Source organism: Tenrec ecaudatus, chromosome 2 (assembly GCF_050624435.1).
Source record: "Tenrec ecaudatus isolate mTenEca1 chromosome 2, mTenEca1.hap1, whole genome shotgun sequence".
In the NCBI taxonomy this organism is placed as follows: domain Eukaryota; kingdom Metazoa; phylum Chordata; class Mammalia; order Afrosoricida; family Tenrecidae; genus Tenrec; species Tenrec ecaudatus.
Genome location: NC_134531.1, coordinates 79,730,488 through 79,749,569, shown reverse-complemented (window position 1 = coordinate 79,749,569; position 19,082 = coordinate 79,730,488).

The window sequence follows — 19,082 nt, the reverse complement described above, 5'->3', positions numbered from 1 at the left end:
GAATCTGGGAGCTTGGCAGAGTGACATGTTGATTAGGAGGTACAGATTCCCAGGCCCTATCTGTTTCACGTATTCCTATTTCAGACACCTAAACTAGAAACCACGAGTGATATACACCAGATGATAAAGGACTTAAGTGGGGAAGTCCTCCAGGGGGAGATACTAGAATCAATCCTTCCATGATCAAGAAAGGGAGAGTGTCTTCTTGGCATGAAACAATTGATCCTGAAGAACAAAACAAACACAACCATCAGCTGCTCCAAAGCTCAGGTTCCCCAACCCTGGGTCCCTGGAAAGGACAGGTGCAGTTTGAAAATGGAGCCCCGTTCACTGGGGACCCATGAGGAGAAATTCAACAACGCAGCATCTCAGTTTGCTCTGCAGCCTGAGTTACTTTCCTTTCAGCAGAACACCTGCTTCCCCCCAGGCCAGATGGCCAGTTCTCCAAATCAGCATCCTGTAGTGAGCTTAGGTCTAAACACCAGGGACATTAGCCTTGGGAAAGAAATTCATTTCTTTTATGAATTTTTTCTTCTTCTGGATGATATCCCAGCTATTAAATCTAGCTTAAAGAAGCTGCTTGGTGAAGGGTGACAGGATAATATAAAAAAACTATTTGAGAGGGGTGGCATGTTTAGAGCAGGCAGATAGGACCAGTTTTCATGTTAAGACCTGACAATGAAAGTTGCTTGCTTGTTTGTTTGTTTGCTTGCTTTAAGGCAGCCGTCTCTCACATTAAACGTAGGAGGTGAATTGAATAGCAACGGATTAGTGGAGGGTCAGCAAAAAGGAAGAAAAGTTTGGAGTTGCAGGGTGCCAGCAACAATTAAACATGGTGATGTTCATGAGGATGGTGCTTTCTTCTGCTACACCTGAGGAAGCCATGCGCGCAGCCTGCTGAGCAGCAGCCAACAGCAACTAAGTTGCATCTTATTGGGGAAACAGTGGTGGTGGTGGTGGTTCAGTGGGAGAATTCTCCCTATCCATGCAGGAGATCAAGTGTGGCTCCAGGTCAATACACTTCAAGTGCAATTACCACCCATTAGTCTGGGAAGGCTAGGGTGTTGCTATGATCCTCAACACATTTTAGCAGTGCTTTTATACTAATAAAAAAGATCTGGCAATCTAATTTTGAAAATCAGCCAACAAAAATCCATGGGTCACAAGGTTAAAATCGAGGGACCAACTTGATGGCAACTGATGACAACAGCTAGATATTATAAAATTTACATTTATTCATTTTCATTTTGAATTGCTGTACTTGGCAGATAAGATTTTTCTGTGCATTCAATTGTTCAATCACTTCACTATACACGCAAGAGCTGGACAATGAATAAAGAATACTGAAGAAGAAGAAGAAGAATGGATACATTTGAATGATGATGTTGACAAAGAATATTTACCATACCATGGACTGTTAGCAGAATGAGCAAATCTGTATTGGATGAAATACAGCCAGAATTATTTTAGACCTAAGGATGATGAGACTTCATCTCACGTACTTTGGATATGTTTCCAGAAGCCATTATCCCTGGGAAGGGACATCATGCTTGATAAAGTAGAGGGTCCGTAAAAAAGAGGAAAACCCTCAATAAGGTAGATTGGCACAATGCCTACCACAGAAGGCTGAAATAATTGTGCAAATGGTGTAAGAATGGGCAGTGTTTTGTGCTCTTGGACATAAGGGCATTATGAGTCCGAACCAATTAGACAACATCTCACAACAGCAATCTTTGTGGTCGGTCTTTGAAGGGGTTTATAAATCAACACTTTAGCCATCCTGCCTAAAGGTGTACATCCCTGGTTGAGGAGGAAATATGGAGTGAGGATGTGCCACATAAAGAGAGGAAAATTTGAGGCCAGATGGGCAAAAAGCAGTGGCAATAGAGAGGACTGAGGGGTGGTGTGTACAAAGTCTGCAATAGTCAGTCTACAACCCCCGTGGAGAAAGAGCTGTGGTATGGATCCAGTAATTGGTGGATGTCTCGGTGGATCCATAGGATTAGGAGACAAAGTATTCCTGGGAAGAAGAAAAGGTTGTTAAACATACTTCCCCCATGGTACCTTCTCTCCTTTTTCCAACCTCATATCTTTACCTGTGTCTGCACAGTTGGAACAACAGAAGAGCCTAGACCATGTAGGCACCTCAGTCCTTGGAAGACCGAACAAGTTCAGAATGAAACGTTAAATCAAGAAATACATGTCACCTGGCTGTCCCTCATTAACCTATGACTAGGGACTGAGACTGCATGACCTTTTATTCCAAAATCCTTCTGGCATGAGTTCCCATTATCCAAATTCCTGAAATTTGGGCCTGGATCTACTTAATGATTCATTTTCATGATTGCACATACGCTTTTGCTCTTGGGAAAGTCCCCGTTCTGGCTCCTTATCTCCCTCCCACATGTCTGTCTTTTAACCGCACCCTCATGAGGGGTTCCCTGGTGGGCTGAGCTATCCTCCACTGGTGCCCGATGGGAACTGTCCCATCCTGGCTTTGGGGCAGGGCTAATGCACACCCTACCTTTTACAATCCTTCTGCAACATGCACCGGGACGTCCTCTGCCCTGGAAATTAACTCTGAGTGATTTCTACTTTCAATACGACTCTGTTGAAGGTTGTGGGATTACAAAGTGTAACAAAGAGCAACTTGCAACGCTTGCCAGCATGAACTATGTCAAAAGAGCACAGAGCCGAATACAAACTTCGAGAACTTGCCGTCCTCACACACATCATTCTGCAGGCCTCGGACTTAAGGCCCAACAAGTCGCTTGCACTCAAAAGATAACAATGTCTGCTTTGTTCCCCAAACCAATACTCCCTCCTTCTTACTCCAAAGATAAGCTATTTTTTTTTAGAAATATCTGTCATTCCCTGAGTACTGGGTAACCATCCAAGCCATTGACCTGACACCAAAAATTATGCTAGTAACTGTATGAGTTTACAAGTCGGGAATAGGTTTTTCAAACATTGGCTCAATCCATTTGGTTGATTTGACTGTCGTCCTATGTGGGACACCAGAAATCCAGTCTTGCCTGTCTTGTAACAGTTTAATCAGACTGTATTTACTCTTATATGATGTAAGAAGAAAATTAAACCTATATATCATTTTTTCTGTAATTATTATGTTTTATTTCCTTTAAGCAATGTTTGATAACATACACATGATAGGCAAATTCTCTCTCTTTCACATATATACACAAGCACACACACACACACACACACACACACACACACTTCCTCCCAAAATAAATAATTCAAAGTATTTTCTGTTTTAGTGTCCATAAAGTCAGCTAAAACTCCTTGTGACTTGATACATACTAAAGCAAACACTGCCTGGCCTTGCGCCATCTCAACTACGCGCCATGCCCGTATTTAAGATCATTGTTGCATTTACCATGCTATTTAATCACATGAATGATTTCTCTCATTTCCAGGAACCTTCTATTTTACCATTGATGATGCTCTCTTATACCCTTTGGTCTTTTTTAATAATAAATCCAAAGTGACCAAGACAAGTCTTACCATCTTTGCTTCTAAGAAGCATTCTCAAAATACATCCTCCAAATGGATGTGTTCATTTGTCGTCCATCCAGTACAGGAAGAGGTATGCAGTTGCTGTTGGGGTTAGATGCCATTGGGTTTGTTCTGATTCATATCAACTCTATGGACAACAGAACAAAATCCTGCCTAGTCCTGTGCCATCCTCACAATTGTTGTGATGCCTGAGCCCATAATTGTAGGTGCTGTGTTAATCCATCTTCTTGTGGTCATCTCGTCTTGGATGACCTTCTTCTTTACCACGCATGATGGTACTAGCACCACCTCATAACGTGGACTTGAGATGAAGTCTCACCATCTCCACTCTAAGGAGCATTCTGTTTGTACTTCTTCCAAAACAGACTTGTTTGTTTTTCTGGCAGGTATTTTCAATATTTTTTGCCAGCATCATAACTCAAATGCATCGATTCTTCTTTGGTCTTCCTTATTTATTGATCACTGTATGTAGGTAAATTGGGTGACTGAAATAGCATGCTTTGGCTAGGTGCCATCTAGTCAGTTCAGACTCGCAGTGACCCCATGCCTAATAGAACAACATATCGCTCAGTCTTGTGACATCCTCACAGTACTAGGGATGTTTAAGCCCTCCCCCACCCTTTTTTTTTTTTTTTTGCGACCAGGTCCATCTGCACATTGAGGATCTTCCTCTTTTGTCCTGACCATCTGTTTTACCACGCATGGTGTCTTCTCCAGGAATTAGTCACTCTTGATAATATCTTCACTTCTGTGGAGAAATTGGCTGCAAAAGACCTCTTTAAAGTGTTAAAAAAATAAAAAGCAAAATATTGCTTTGAATACGAAGGAGCACCTAAGCCATGTCACAGTATTTTCAATAAATGCATATGCAGATGAAGCAACAAAATGAAAAAGGAAGACAAAAATAATTACTGCATTTGAATTATGGCATTGGCAAATAACATGGAATAGACCACAACTGCCAAAAGAATGATCAATTTTTTTCTCGTAGGCAATAGAGCTGAAATGCTCCTCCAATGGGAGGTATATATAAAACATAGGGAGAAATATTTTAATTTCACAGATGAAAATGTCTACCAATTACCAACTATTAATCTAAACAAGCGGAGGATTTACTTTTGATTTACTTACGAGGATTCAATTATTTTGCTTTGTTGGTTTTCCCCTCAAATCAGAGAAAGGGCATTTGCCTTACACTTGCCTAGATAAAAGGGCAACTTTGCCCAAATAAAAAAACCAGATCAGGGAAGTCAAGAAAACGTATAACCTCTACTCTAAAAGACATACATGTTGACAAATGTTTCCATGGTATTATCTTCTTTCCAATTTCATTACCAATTCTCCCTAACAATTTCATTGATAGATCACTTTGTCCACCTCTGCGCTAGGCCTTAGGGGAAATTCTCTGAACTCACTTTTTTCTATCTCTCGTCTTAGTAAGAATGGTAGCATCCAGAAGGCTAAAGTAAGGAGTGAGTGTACATGAGAGGGACAAGGAGAGACCTCAAGGAGCGGAAAATCATCTGGATCACACATCAGACCTGATATTTATATGGATGCATTGCCCCAAAGCAACAGAAGCTGAGTATAGACCGTGTCTCCTGTACCTGCCATGAGGGACGCGTAGCCCTAACTGGAGAATGGCTGGAGATTTCTTTTTCTGACCACCTCTTCCTTCAAAATCTCAGATAACAGGTTAGTAGCTTTAAAAAGACACCAAAAAATGGACATTTAACAATCAAATCTTTCTTGCAGTTGAAAATGCATCCTACTTTAAATTAATCTTTCATCCACCACAGGGACTCACAAGTCATGGAATCATTTTGAATTCAATAGTATTCCTAACACCCCGAGTGCTCCCCCCCACCCCCTTCACTAAACAGAACGATGTGGACAGCTCTGAGTAGAGAAACTCCTGGGAAACTAATTGGCGACATCATATCAGTTGGTGACATTATAACAGAGTTACCACTCCCACATAATTTTCAGCAGTTAATTCAAACCCACAGCCATCACCTTGAGTGGTTCTGACTCACAGCAGCCCCATAGAGGGTTTCTGAGGCTGTAACTCTTCATGGGAGCAGGTAGTGTCAGCTTTCTCCCAAACACTGTAACACGGTCTTGTGTACTAGATTTACCTAATGCAAGCTGTCTTTTGATCTCTTGACAGCTGCTTCCACAAGCATGACTGTGGACCCACACAAGATAAAATCCTTCAGAGCGTCAATCTTTTCTCCGTTTCCCATGATGGTCCCGATGGTCCCGATGGTCTCGATGGTCCCGATGGTCCCGTTGGGAGGGTTTGGGTCTTCCTTTAACTGAGTCACAACCCATACGGAAGGCTGCCATCCTTGAACTTCACCAAGAAGTGCTTCGGATCCTCTTCACTTTCAGCAAGCAGGGTTGTGCCATCTGCATCCTGCAGGTTGTAAATAAGCCTTCCTCCAATCTTGAAGCCACCTTCTTTCTTCATGCAATCCAGCTTCCCTGATGATTTGCTCAGCTGACAGATGAAATAAATATGGTGAGAGGATACCACCATGTCACACATAGTTCCTGATTTTAACCCATACGCCACCCCTGGTTCCATTTGCACAATTGCCTCTTTATCCATGTACAATCCTCATGAGCACAATGAAGTGTTCTGGAATTCCCATTCTTCTCAAGGTTATCCACAGTTTGTTATGATCCACACAGTCAAATAACTCGGCATAGTCAATAAAACAAAAGAAACATCTTTCTGGTATTCTCTGCTTTCAGCCAAGATCCATCTGACATCAGATAATATTGTTCCAAGTCCTGTTCTGAATCCAGCCTGACCCTCGGGCAGGTCCCTGTCAATGTGCTGCTGCATCTCTTGTTGGGAGATCTTCAGCAAAATTGTGCTTGCTTGTGATGGCAGTGATAATATTCTTGGTTGAGCCTTCTGTTCCATCTTTCTTCTTTGGAATGAGTACAAGATGAGTGGTGTAGCAAAGAACACTCCAGAACAGGTGGCAGGGGAAAGAGAGATAGAGCAACAGATAGGAGAAAGAGAAAAGGACTGGAAAGGAAAGTCAGAGAGCAAAGAAAAAAACATCAGGTCGTGCTAATTTAATGATGGTAAAAACAAAAAGAAGAAACCGTTCTTATTTTGAAAGAATGAAAGAAAGGGTAGCACTAATTGAAAAAGCATTCTAACAGTAGTACAACCTTTTATTTGGAAGAAAAAGAGAAAGAGAAGGACTAAAGAAAAGAAAATAGAAAATAAGGGGTGGGGAGAGGAAGAGGTTTGGTATTTGGGGCCTAGGCTCTGCCTGGGAGCTTAAGATCTGATGTGGTCGAGAGAAAGGTGTGCTTCTGAGAGAGGAGTGGGAAGTCCAGGTGGGTTTGGGACCACCTGGGCGGGAAGCACTAAAGGATAAGGACCAGTTGAGTGCCGTGGGTGAATGACTCCGTCTGGCCCAGTGTTTGGAGTGGTTGGGATATGTTTAAGCTCTTCAGTGGTCTGAAGGTGATGGGGTCAAGTGGAATGGCAGTATACAGAGAGGTCTCTCAGGGAGGCCTAGGAAGGAGTGGATGAGGAGGGTTAAAGGTGCATGCCTTTCAAGAGGCAGGGGTCTCTGATAATGGCCAAGAGCAGGGGGAGGTCGCAGAGCCATGCATCTTTATTTGGGATGGCCCAGGAGGAGGGAGAAGGTGTGAGTGTTTCCCGGGGCAGGTTTCTGCTCTGGACGGCCTGGGCTAGTCTCTCAACCCACTGCCATTGAGCCAGTGCTGACCCAGAGCAACCCTGTAGGAGAGGGTAGAACAGCGATTCTCAACCTTCCCCAGGCTGCGACCCTTTCATACAGTTCCTCATGTTGTGGTGACACCCCCCAACCATAAAATTATTTTCGTTGCTACTTCATAACTGTCATTTTGCTACTATTATGAATCAGAGTAACACCTGTGAAAGGGTCGTTCGGCCCCCAAAGGGGTTGCAGCCCACAGGTTAGATGGAGGCTAGAAGCTAGAGTTGCCCCTGTGGGTTTGCAAAACTGTAAATCTTTGCAGTAGTAAAAGGCCCCATCTTTCTCCCAAGGAGCAGCTGGAGGTTTTGAACTGCTGACCTTGTGGTTAGCAGCCCAATGTGTAACCACTAGGCCACCAGGACTCTTTGGGGTGATTTAAGGTGCTGGCTAGAGATGGACCCCTCATAGTCTATTTATGAATCTCCTTCATGGAAATATTTCTCTTGCTTTAAAGGGTGGCTATAAGTTTTCACTTTCCTCTTGCTTTATTTTATCTATCATTCCATGTGCCCGGGGCCTGTGCTAGAGTGCATAGTGGTGACATGGGGAATACTCCAATTGTGAACTTGCAATGCCATCTCTAGCCGTCTTCCTAGCTTGAGCTTCGCACTATCTCCCAATTCTGAAGGGTGGAAACTGCATGGTGAAGTAGCATCCTTCTGCCTCACAGTCAGATGCCTGTCAGGAGGAGTGGTTTCACGTCCTTGAAGATAGATGTACAGTCCCCTCAGGGAGGGTGGCATTGAGTCTCATGAGGAAATGTTACTGGCAGTCTCTCTACTTGTTTAGCTCTCATCACACTCAGAGCAAAGCTTCCCTCGACATGGAAGGACCACTGAGCAAGGATGGTCCTTTTAGAAATGCTCAACACACGTCCAGCTTACCACACTCAGCCCTAGCCACCTGGATTAGGCTGTAAATTCTCAGTCTGTCTGCCACTGCAGATTGTTAATACTAGTTGATCCTGTATGATGGGAACTATTAGAACCGCTTCTGAGTTACTGTCTATTCATTTCCTTAATAACACATTCTCAAAATGGCCCTGAATCTGACCTCAGCATCATTGCATTTGAATGGAGGCCTCTCTTTCGGAAGCAATCTGTAAATATTCTGGAATGAGCATTTCTTGGCATGGACTGACCTTGCAGAGATCTTCGCCTGCGTGCCAGGAATGGCATTTACATTCGCCACTGTTCTTTGTCATTTCTGCAAGACAAGGAGGTCAAAGTTGCGTGGCAGGTAAGAGCTTGCGATTTTAATCTGGTTGTCCTTGTGTACTTCCTTCGTCCGCTTGTCTTTCACAGGTACTTAGAAGGCTGGATTCTTCCTCTACAAAAGTCACAACAAATATTCAGGGAAACTGCTGATCCAAGTGCAAGAGGAAACCAGATTCCTGCTGGCAACGCCAGGTTTCCTGCCGCAGGGGCTAGAGACGGCTGGGGACGGAGGGGAGATGGGACAGAGGGGAGACTCCAGGAGAATGTGAGCAAAGTGGGGAGAAGAGGTCACCTCAAAGTCAGGAGATAAAAGGGGACTCTTCTGTGACCAGAAAAAGTTAACAAAGCAGAATGTAAGCAGTTCTCCAATGAACACCCGCACGCACACACCTTGTTTGGAGGTTGCAGGTGTGTGTGTGTGTGTGTGTGTGTGTGTGTGCGCGCGCGCGCGCGCCCCTTCCAAAGGTGGACGTTCTTAACTAGCTTGTGAAGGAATGAGGACTTGAGGAGCTAATTTCACCCAACACCAAATAGGAAATCAGACTCTGAGTATTAATAATCGTCAGTGGAATGTAATCTATCAGGGATATAATGAGGTGATGGTTCTGGTTCTCAGTTACAGAAGTATGGTTTTGCTCCCTGATCACGAAACTTGCAGACCAGAATCATCCCGTTCCCACCTTCACATCTGTCTCCCTTTGCTCACACCCTCACTCTAGAGCTTTACGGTCAGCACTCACAGTCAGGCTTCCAACCAGAGAAAAGGAAAAGGACACTTCAAACAAGGGTGCCTCACGCCAGCACAGTTTAATGCTCCTCAGTGGGTTTTGTAGGTAACCGAGAAATAAACTATTTCTATTATTGTAATTCATGCATCTGGTACATTGGAGTGAACTTTGGCCTTTGTTTCATGGCTATTAAAAAGAAAAGGCTTCCCTTGAGACGAATCATTGAAATTCCACCATAGACTACAAAAGCCACTGAGACTTTGCCTTTTCTATTTCTGCTAACCACAGGAATGAGAAATGAGACAGTCTATTAAGCCTTTGAGCTATATCCATATAAAGTCATGAACAGACTAGCACTGTGCAAAATCCAGAGAAAAGTGCAAATTTGCATCATTTGCCACCAATTGAAAAATCAGTCCAAATAAGGTTCTAGGTTTTTATAGTCTAAGCCCCGGTGACACGCTGGTCACACGTTGGACTGCTAACCGCATGTTCAGCAGTTTGAAAACATCTGCCCTCCTGGGAGAAGCGGGGGCTTTCCACTTCCATCCAAAGCAACAGCCTTGAAAAGCCACGGGCGCAGTCCTGCCGTGTCCTTTAGGCCACCGCGTGTCAGACTGGACGCCATGGCAGTGACTTTGATTTGGGTGAGAGCTTCTCCTGGTAAGAGAGAAAAACAGCTGAAACTACAGGGGGACCATCGAAGTCCCCGTTCAGTCTCTTCGGCTCCTCTCAAGCTTTATCAACACATCAATCATAGCTGTGCTCTCCATAATCCACGGGGACTTTTCCTGGAGAAGATCAGCCCCATTGCTGCCTGCCGGCCAGCCGACATTCCTGTGTGCCCATGGTCCAGAGACTCACAGGCACACCGTCGCCCGGGCCAGAGTTCAAAAGCCCCCGAGCCTGGTGTTGTATGCTCCTCTGTTCTGCTCTAGCTCGTGTACTGATAGCATCTTCTTCTTTGGACGATAAGAAATCGCTTCGTTTCTTGTGTGGCAAGCCACCAGAGGAACCATAAACGTGATCACACATCTATTCATACAAACAGACCTTTGTAGAGCACTTCCATCCTGCCTGCGGTTGTGCTTGGTTTGCACACAGAGAAAACCTGCCCAGTCCTCAAACCCCAAACCAAACTCCGCAATCCAGCCGAGGATGACTCGTAGCAACCCCGTAGAGCAGCTTGGAAGGGTCCTGTGGGTTTTTGAGACTATAATTCAAAGGAAACAGAAGTTCTCATCTTTCTCCAGAGGAGCTGGGGGTAGTTTCTGAACTGTTGACCTGGTGGTTAGCAGCCCAACACATAACCACCACGCCACCCAGTTCAAATGGCGCTCAAAGATGGGTAAAATTTGAAAATTATTGTTGAATCAAGTTTCAACCCATAGCAACCCCATGTGACGGGCTCCAACCACCTCCTGTGGTTTTCCTGGCTGTAATCTTCATAGGAGCAGGTCACTAGGTCTTGCTTGCATGGAGACGCTGGGAAGATTCGAACAGCAAATGTTTTAGGTAGCAGCCATGTGCTCATGGGTATTAAACACCAGTTAGATAAGTCAATATACTACCACTACCTGAGGTCGTTGCTGGAAAAAATAGAATTCTGTTGCTAAAAAAAAATGTGCGACAATGGAGCCTAACCCTTTTAGTGAGGTGGGGTGAGTCCTTTTCCTCAGGAAATGGCACTTGGAGTTGAATCTGAGAAAGAAATAGTTGGAGGAATGAAAGCAGGCTGAATCTTCCTATGGGGGGGAATATCGTTGGAACAGGGCCAGGTGCAAAGGGACAGTAGGTTTGAACACAGAAGGCCAAGCCAGGAACCAAAGGAGGAGGTTTTAGGAGGGTAATGGTCATGGCCAGCACTGTTGTAACTCAGACTAGCCTGGGTCCCATAAATAAATAAATACGTGTGGGCTGAGGAATGGTGGAGGAGAGGAGAGAGGCAGGGACAAACTCTGTCTCCTATTGGGCAGCAACAAGGATCTGAAGCACCGCAAGCAAGATTGCAAGGAGCACCCATGGGAGCACTGTGAACGATACTGCAAGCAGCTCCCACTTCTCCTACTCGCCTTCTTAGTGTCTCCCTCCTAAGTGCCCAGGGTTTCCCCTCACTTCCCACAGCTCTCACACTCTTCCGTGTCCTGATATTCAAATCTGCTCATCCCACACCATGACCTGAATCCATATACCAATTCAACTCCAACTGGGCGTCAAGAGGAAAACTCCGATGATTTAATTTAAGTAATGGGCTCTGAGGTATAAATGCCGACAGGCATGTTTCCCAGGCTTTGAGTGTGTTCCCTAAAGAGGACCTCACCAAGTCCACTCCATTTCGGGAGAGAGGTGTCTCTCACATAGGTCAGAAGATATTGGACTGAAAATGTTTCTGAATCTTTGGGAAGATGACCTCCCTCAGTCCCACATTGTGAAACTGGAGTCTTCAGGAAACAAAGGGCAGGAAGGAGAGGCAGTGGGAGTGGTCCCCTGCCTCTTGTTTTAGTGACAGAGGCCAGATGAGGAGGTGTGGGAAGGTTTTTAGGATGTCATGGTCAGAAGTTTCCTCCTGGAGATAAGCAACTCAGTACTAGGAAGGAATACAAACTACGATACTTTTCCTTCTGCCCTACTATGAAAACAACACAACTAGTATATTAATCACAACCATATTAAAATTTGACAAATTAATATTTTTAAAGTAGTGATTGACATAAATGCTTGCAGCTTTTTAGTAATTTGTTGGCTGTCATTTTAGCTCTGTGGCTGACCTTGCCTTAATATGATTGCAGTGTTCTCAGTAGTGGAGAAAGGCACAGTGATTCATGAACTGAAGAGAAGTCACTCAAATGTAAAGCAAGACTCCAAAGGACCTAGAAGAACCATCTGGGCTATATATTCATCACTAGCTGTGACCCGTCTCTGTAGGGATTGCGTTCAAAGGGTGGGAGGGGATTCTTGGAAAATTAATCACCCAACTTTACTCTCCAAGAGAGAAGAATGCTCCACAGCTACAGTGAAGGTATACTCAAGAGAATGAAATTTTGGTGATATTCATATATTCCCTGTCCCTAAATGTTGTCGTAGATCATAATTAATCCTTTTGAATTAATGGGGTCAAACCAGAACACGAATGCAGTGGAGTTGATGTTGATAAAAGATGAACCCACTGCTGCCCCTCAGACTTTTAAATTATATCACTTGGTTCTAACAGGCAAGAGTCAACGATAGTGGTCCACCTAGAATTGTTAGTACATTTCCTTCTGGAATAAATATGGCACTCTTTGTCTGGAAAAAAATTAAAAGGGATTGAGTCTGAATGTCAGAAATGTGTGTTCTTGCATTTGAATTTTAAATTAACTCTCATACAACCAAACTTATTGTCATCTAGTGAACTGCAGTTCATAGTAACCTCACAGGACATGAAGAACTGCCCCATAGCATCTCCCAAGCTGTAAATATCTATGGATGCAAATTGCCACACCTTCCTCCCATGGAAGGGGAGGAGCCACAAACCTTTCAGTTATTAGCCAAGATATTTGCCAAATTACTTTGCAAGGAATGGCCTTTACTTTCATAACTAGAGAAAGAGAAAAGAATAAAAAGGAAAGCTTTCAATAAACAAACAAACTGTCACATACTTCCCAAAGTTTATTCTTGGGGAAATGTAGCTTTTAGCTTTTGTCTACTTTTTAAAAATCTACCAAGTAACTTTACTAATTCAATAAGTATATTACTAAAGAAAACAAAATAAAAATTTGCAAAGTGAGTTACATATTCCTACCCTCATAGGTGTTTTTACAAGGGTAACAATTTAGAGGTTAATATGTTGCTAGCATGCATCATAAGTTTCTTACAGCAAAAGTTCCTCATCCTTCCAATTACAAAGAAATCTGCTGGAAAGGGGATTATCTCAACAACTACTTTAATTGACATTTGTTAGACAACAAATCTTAAAGTGCTATTGCTGAGCATATTATAAAGAATTGACTTTTCAGTTTTCTACACAATGAGAAAACATTTTCTGCATATGTGTATATCTGGAAAAAAAATCTTGTGTCCAAATATATGAAGAACTCCAGAAGTCAATAATAAGAACATAAACCCAATAAAAAGAAGCAAAAGACTTGAACACTAATTTCACAAGAGAAGTTGCGTGGATGAAAACCAGCACTTAAACACAGATATTTTTAAATTAACATTGTGAGTCATCAAATAAATTCAAGATACAACCACAATAATTTGTCATTCTATAACCACTAGAAGAGTGGATAACTCCAAATGTGGGTGCGTGTGAGGAGCACCTCAAACTCTCAGACATAGATGGTCTAAAATGCATAGAACCACCTTAGGAAATGGGTTGGCAGTTTCCCCTTAAACTACATCTGCATCTACACAACTTGTGTCCAAGGTACTTACTCAAGAAAGATTCTGAATCGTGTCCATAAACATTTCTACAAAAATCTTTATAGCAGCTTCATGCATGAGAGCTCCAAACTAGAAGCAACTCAAATGCTCAAAACAGGGGAATGGAAAATCCATCACGGTCTATGCAGACAATGGAATGCTAAATGGGATAATAAAAAATGAGCTGATCATATACACAATAATATAGATGTAGCTCCCAAACATTGTTCTATTCAAACTAAGCCAGACAACGGAGAAAATAAAAACCAAAACACCCTCTGCCGTCCTCTCCATTCTGACCAGAGAAAGGCTACGGACGGTTTCAGAGACTGTATATCTCAGCAGCGAGTTCTTTTGAAGAGCAGGTGGTTGGTTTGAACTACCAACCTTCTACTTAGCAGCCCAAAATCTAGCCCACGTGGCCACCAGGGTTTCTCAGACACAGAAAAGGACATACTATTTGATTCCATTTAGAATTTTTTATGATCATTTTATTGAGGACTCTTACAGCTCTTATAATATTTTATACTAATTATATTAAGCACATTTGTTCATATGTTGCCACATTAGTTTCTAAACATTGACTTTCTATTTGATCCCTTGGTTGCCATCTCCTCCGTTTTCCCCCCTCCCCACTCCCACCCTCGTAACCCCTTGACAAATTATTAATTATTACTATTTTCATATTGTGTTTCTCCGGGTACTTAGAGAAACAAATCTACAGAAACTCATGTAAAAGAGAGAGTTTTATATAAAGGGTAAGTGCATATCGAGAAAACATCCCAATCCAGTGCTGCCCCAGCCCACAATTCCAACATTAACCCATATGTCCAACACCAATCCACAAAGTTCTCCTTCATCTCACAAAAGAGATGCAATGATGCCGACTGCAGGAGGAAACCCATGTCAGTGAACGCGTAAGCATCTCAGCCCTGGCAGGGGTCTCCACACGGCTGCTCCAGCACCTAGGGCTGCATCGGGATAGGCCCATGTGGTTTCGCCTCAGGGATGTCTTGCATGAAGTGAGCCTTGCCAGCGGTAGCAGGTAACTGCTAAGGCAGCTGCACCCTGGTGCAGCCACCACAAAGCAAGAGACCCAAGAACTAGAAAGGTGAGACTGACCAAGCCATTTATCTCTCCACCATTCAATTAACCCCACATGTACTTATGGGCCAGGTTGACACAATAAACTAACTACCTCATATATCTTACACCAACCACTGTCTCTCTTCACCCACGGTTTCTGTTGTTCCTCCTCCTGGAAGGGAGGGGAGTGGTGATTATGTGTCCATCATTTTAATCGGTTTTCCCTTCCTCCCCTCCTCTCCCGTATCACTACTTCCAATTCTGTTCCTGAGGGGTTTATCTGATCTGGATTCCATGTGTGGTGAGCTGTTATCTGTCCCAGTGCACATGCTCTGGTCTAGCTCCCAGTGAAAGGCAGGACCGGGGCCATGATAGTGAGATGTGAGGAAGCCTCAAGGAACCAGAGGAATATGTGTGTTTCATCGGTGCTATACAATGCCCTGGTTGACTCATCCCTTCTTTGTGACCCTTCTGTGAGAGGATGTCCCATTGAGAGCATGTCCCGTTGTCTACATATGAGCTTTAGGTCTCTACTCCAACCTCTCTCATTCACAACAATATGGATCTTTTTTTGTTGTTTGTTTGGGGTCTTCTGATGCCTTTTACCTGATCCTGTCAACACCTTATGATCACACAGGCTGGTATGCTTCTTCCATGTGCACTTGTTGCTCCTCTGCTAGATGGCCACTTGTTTAACTCCAAGCTGTTAAGACCCCAGATGCTCAATCTTTTGATAGCTGGGCACCATCAGCTTTCTTCACCACATATGCTTTTGCACCCATTTTGTCTTCAGAGATTGTGCTCGGAGTGGAGCATCACAGAATGCCAGGTTATTGGAACAAAGTGTTCTTGCAGTGGGAGAGGACTTGAGCAGAAGCCCAAAGTCTGTTCACTACCTCAATGTATTGCTATATAAATATATGTGGATAGGCCAATACCTCTATTTTTATGAATTAATATACTTATGTATGTACACACCTATGTTTGTAGTTCTATGGCACTTTCAGTCAGCAGAAATCTATGGAAAGAGAAACCAGAACAATGAGGCTCAGGGATTGATGTTTGCCTGATGAGGACAAAGACACTTCCTGAGGTGGTAAGTGCACAGGTCTATAACTTTAACAGAACTCGTTGAATTGGACTTTTAGGATTTGTGCATCAGGTATTTTGCCAATACACCCTTGTAATTTAAACAGATATCTGCAATCCCTGTCAGAAATCCTTGGGGACAGAATTCAGCATTTTCCTCATTTTAAAATGTACCATACTGCATGTACGTTACATCATGGGACACAGCCAGCAGCCTGAGGTAGCACCCCACATCAAGCACAATGATGTAGCCATTGCCATGCACCATATCTGCTCATGTAGAAGCCCAACCCGAATATCAGCCGAGGCACCTAATTGTACCACAAAAACTGCATTCAAAATGTGCTGAAAAACTTGGCTTATACAAGAGTATGTACGGTTTATAAATATTTACATTCAATGAAATAAAGAAAAATAGTCCTCTTATCAGTTTAGTTTGGGCTGTGTCACCAGTCAAATTACTGTTAACAGTAATAAAATATCTACTCTTTGTTTTCAGGTCATTTGAGACTCTAGAAAAGTTCTTTGAGAACCTACAGTAGCTACATTCGCGTGGTTCTACAATGCAGCAGGTACCTGGCCTAAGTACTTTGTAGATATCAATCTACTTGCTTTAAAATCTTATGAGATAGAATTATTAATATTCCCATTTTTCAGGTAAGGAAATTGAGGCACAGACACAGTCAGTGTCTAGTGACTTGTCCAAGGTTATACACTTAACTCCAGAATCTGTATTCATATTCTCTCTTTTGGAATGCCTCGATTCCCCCTTTGTTAACATGAAGAATGGTAGACATTGTAGTAGTTATTGATCCTAGCCCTTCACCCACTCTCCCCCATTTTAAAAATTGCTCCAGAAACTTCATATTGGCTGTCTACCCTTTTAGCGTTCCCTCCACTTATTGGAAAGAATGAGATTAAAAGATTTGCCTTTCTTAAGCACTCAAAGAAGATATTCTCCAAACCAACTCATACACAAGCAGATCAATTTCAAAAGAAAGAAATACAAATGGAGTAGTAATAGAAAAATCACATTCAGAACTCTTTAGCCGGCAACGACAATCACAGAAGAAAAGCCAGAAGACTGAGAAGCAGGCTCTTTCAGCAACCACCAGGTCATTAAAAATGCATTTGAATTTATGGGCAACCCAGTCACCTTATCAAAGAAAAACACCATAAAAACCTCACGGCTCTGAAGAGGAAAGAGTAGAAGCTATGCCACAGAAAAGCACAGGAAAACACAGGCGTCCATCCTGCAGCTGGCCCCGTGTTAACAAGTCCTGAACACTGAAGGTGAAAGGCCATTTGTTCACCAAAAGGTCACCCTCCTAATTCAAGAGGGAAGTTTCAGCAACACATGTTGGAAAGTTTGCCTCAGTGTGCATGTTATTGTACCCTTTGCGACAGTTACCTATGAAACACGGTTTTTGATGGTGAGCAATTAGTCTGGTAGCTAATCAGTGTCATTGTGCTAAAACCTTTCAGGAAACCATGCCTATTCACAGGGACAATGCTTCAATACTTAGTCTGTGTGTCGCAGAAAATACCGAGCAGCAAGGAGATCATGGATCCATCTCCTTAATTGGCATTCACCTATCAGGTGTACAACCCTATCAGGCATGCTTCCGAGTAATTGCTAAAAGCCTCCCGTTTTGTTTGTTTGTTCTTTCCCTACCAGTAGTTTACAATCTAACGTTGCTATAATATTCGGATGACAGAGATGTTTTTGCGGTAAGCAAGGAGGACTTGAAGCACTTGCTGATGAGACTCAAGGACTGCAGCCTTCAGAATGGATTGCAAATCAAGGTAAAGGAAACAAAAGTCCTCACACCTGGACGGATTAGCAAGATGATGCTAAAGAAAGAAAATATGGAAATTATCAGGGATTTTTTTGTTGTTGTTGTTCCACAATCAATGCTCCTGGAAGCAGCCATCAAGACACGAAATGCTATATCACCCTGGGCAAATCTGCTGCAGGCTACCTCTTCTAAGTGCGAAGACTCATCCTCGGGGTGAGGCAGCCTCATGCCATCCACAAAGGAATGGCTTGGCTCCTGCAAGAGCTTGCCATTGGTCTTTTGTAAGGTTATTTGCTCTTGATAAACATTGAAGACCATAGATGCTGTTCTGTTGACCACAAGTACCTGAACATTATTTGAGGCTGTTTTAGGGCAATATGAGAGCAAAGTCAAATCTGATATTAAGAAGGAGACAAAAATGGAGTGAAGTCATATTCACTTGATAAATTGGATTCAAACTACATAATTCTTTCCATGTGCATAGAATTTATAGCTTGTCCAAGTGTTTTAGACCTATAGCTCATGCAGCATTTAATTATAATAGCACTAATAGTCCGAGTAGACCAGCTTAGTGAACAGACTGAAAGCAAGATTCCATTCCATGAAGGAAACCGCTAAAAATGTTTAAGGGAAAAGTGGTGGCACTGAATGACATCAATTGTAGCCACGTAGCGTATGCAAACTTTTGTTTTTTCTTTCACCTTTACTGGAGCCAGGGAGTCCCTGGTTGGCAAAATTGTCTACGTGCTCAACTAGTAGTCAGAAGTTAGCTGTTCATACACACCCTGAGACAAATCAGGTCTCCTTCCCAAGGCTCACAGCCTGGAAGCGCTATGTTACAGCCCTAGGATTTCAGAAGGCTGTAATGTACAGAGACCTTCATCTAGTTGAGAGTAGCGGTGGTGTAGTGGCTGCAAAATTAACTACAAGGTTAACAGTTCAAGCCCACCAGCCTCTCCATGGGAGGAAGATGTGGCTTTCTGCTCTTATAAAAATGTACCCACCTTAGAAAGTCAAGGGAGACTTCTACAGGGTCCTACAAATCCAGCTTGACTCAACGACACTGAGTGATGTGAGCATCATTGAATTCTTTTTGATGATCAACCACCAACATGAGGACTTTGCCCTCAAGCAGGGAGCATTTAGACAGAGGAATTCTTTCACCCCCCAGTCAGTTCATTGGTTCTTGGCCCTATCTACCCATTCAAATGGTCGAACATTGAACTAGTTCTTATTGGCACCGTTACTCTTTGTAGTGCGCCTACCTTCCTTTTGATGTTTCTGGCTTTGTTCATTATTTTGCCCACAGAATCTTGTAATTTGAGACAATTCTTTTTCTTCGGTTCTTTCAGCATGAGAGATACTGAGTATGTTCTTCCTTTTTGGCTTTCGATCTCCAGGTCTTTGCATTTTTCATTATAACACTCTATTTTGTATTTGCAAGATGCC